This window comes from Ovis canadensis, chromosome 25 (assembly GCF_042477335.2).
Source record: "Ovis canadensis isolate MfBH-ARS-UI-01 breed Bighorn chromosome 25, ARS-UI_OviCan_v2, whole genome shotgun sequence".
NCBI classification, from domain to species: Eukaryota; Metazoa; Chordata; class Mammalia; order Artiodactyla; family Bovidae; genus Ovis; species Ovis canadensis.
The window spans coordinates 51,824,142-51,826,521 of record NC_091269.1 but is presented as its reverse complement, the minus strand read 5'-3'; the positions used below and the strand labels follow the sequence as shown (position 1 = coordinate 51,826,521).

At 48.2% G+C, this 2,380-nt stretch overlaps 1 pseudogene; it reads left to right on the top strand.

Annotated features, from left to right (window-relative positions):
* The first annotated feature begins 902 nt into the window (after positions 1–902).
* LOC138430456 (small ribosomal subunit protein uS2B-like) lies at positions 903–1,784 on the top strand (annotated as a pseudogene).
* The last annotated feature ends 596 nt before the right edge of the window (positions 1,785–2,380 follow it).

Genomic DNA, 2,380 nt, shown 5'->3' with positions numbered 1-2,380 from the left:
AGCAAGTGAAAAAGGAAAAGTGAGGGTGCTTTTACATGGTTATGATTTGATCACTTGTTTGTTTTTTTCTTTATTGGTTGCCTTCTTTGAAACCCTCAGTATTGGAGGCTGGGATTAAAAAGCAGAATACTGCACACGTGAGAGGGGTCCCTTCTCACTGTCTTAATCTCATAGGGACACCTAGTTTCCAAGAACTGAGAAGTGGTGTCCCTATAGGAGGCTCCCTGGGAGGTAAAGTGTCTACACATCAGGCTTAAGATGTCTACACTTCAGTAGAAATACAATTTTCAAGGGCCCCGGAGTTTGTTCCTGGGTTTGGGATGAAAGGGACAATAGGCAGGTTTACCTTCAAAAGGCAGGGCTGGCTTCTGTAGCTTCCTCACTCCATCCGGAGCCACCGCTTTGAATTATACATGAGGCGCTTGCAGGAGCTGTGATGATATTTCAAATATTTCTCTAATTGATGAGAAGGGCTTTGATAAATTGCTGTAGAACCAGGAGCATCTGATCACAAGGAATTCTGTCTTGTTCCTCCTTGACAGATGTTTATTTGACTTAAAGGGAGAGCAGGGTCCAAAGGAACTACTTTTCTCTCCTGGAACTTTTATTCTATTGAGGGAAAATAATTCTATGAAATGCTATGGTTTTGTTTTTAAATCCAAACATGAGGAGTTCTCCAAGCTCTGCGGTCTTGTGCCTGCCACATTCAGATGGACTTGAGAGCTCAGAGTGGAAGGGCAAGATCCCTGGGCAGCATGAATTCTTCCTTCCTCATCATGTCCTCATGGCTGCTGAAGGTGGAGAGACAAAATACCTAAGAATCACCTTTCTGCACTACCCAGAAAATGGTCCATGTGACATTGTTCTGGATTCCCACTGGAACTTAAAAGGAAACTTTCACAATGTCCGGAGCCCTCAATGTCCTGCTAATGAAGGAGGAGGATGTCCTCAAACTCCCAGGAAACCAGTGAGGTAGCACCAACCTTGGCTTCCAAGTGGTAGTACATCTACAAAAGGAAGAGGGATGGTGTCTCCATCGTGAATCTGAAGGAGACCTGGCCGAAGCTTCTGCAGACGGCTTATGCCGTGGTTGCCACTGAAAACCCAACTGACGAACCAGTGTCCTATCCTCTGGGAATACTGGCCAACAAATTTGCTGCTGCCCCTCGGGCCCCTCCTACTGCTGGCTGCTCCACTCCTGGAACTTTCACTAAGCTGATCCAGGCAGCCTTCTGGTAGCCAAGACTTCTGGTGGTTACTGATCCCAGGGCTGACCACCACGTCTCACAGAAGCCCCTTACACTAACCTGCTATCCACTGCTCTGCATAACACAGACACTCTGTGCTCTGTGGCTACCGCCATCCCATGCAACGCAGACAGAGTTCACTCAGTGGATCTGATGTGGTGGCCGTTTGCCCAGGAAGTTCTGCCCATGCATGGCATCTCCAGTGAACCCCCATGGAAGATCATGCCTCATCTCTGCTTCTACAGAGATTCTGAAAAGACTGAAAAGGAAGAGCAGGCAGCAGTTGACAAGACTGTGACCAAGGAGGAATTTCAGGGTGGATGGACCACTCCAGCTCTGCAGTTCACGTCTACTCAACCAGAGTTAGGGGTCTGAAGGCAGGGGGTGCCCTCTGAGACTATTCGACTCCCCTGTGAAGACTGGAGTGCTCAGCCTGCCGCTGAAGACTGCTCTGCAGCTCCCACGGCTCAACCACTGAGTGGTCTTAAGCTGTTGTTCCTCAAACTCTCAAAATGGAAATGGGTTGATGGCAAATAGTTTTTTTTGAAAAAACTCACCCAAGAGCCAGGATACGTGGGCACCAACCCACCAGAACATTGGGATGGACCTCAGCCATGGACCAAAGCAGAGCCAGGCATTAATTTCTGCTTGCTGGCTTGTGATGGGGTCCAAGGGCCTCAGGGGAGGGCATCAGAGAGGTGGAGTTGGGGGAAGAGTGAGGGAAGATAGGCACTAACTTGAGGCCTTGAGCAATGACTTCTGCTAATGCTATGGATATTTCACTACTTTCCAAGACATGTCTCTCCAAGCACTGTTCTTAATGAACTCCTCCCTAGCTCCTCCCCCTAAAAGAGTACCCCTGACTCTTAGCATGGTATTTCAAACCCTTTTCCATCCCATTCCGACCCACTTCTCCCACCTTATCCCCCCATTCCTCCCCATTCACCATCCCCCTGAGTTCTAGCCCCTTCCCATCCACTACTTATGTAAGTTACACTCCTTCCGTGAAGTCTGGCCTGACTGTACTCTCATTCTGGACTCTGCACTTGGTCATCACTTCCTCCGTATTGTCACAACACTGTCACAAAGGTCTGATCTAAAATTTAATGTATCCCATTGTGATTTTTGTAACC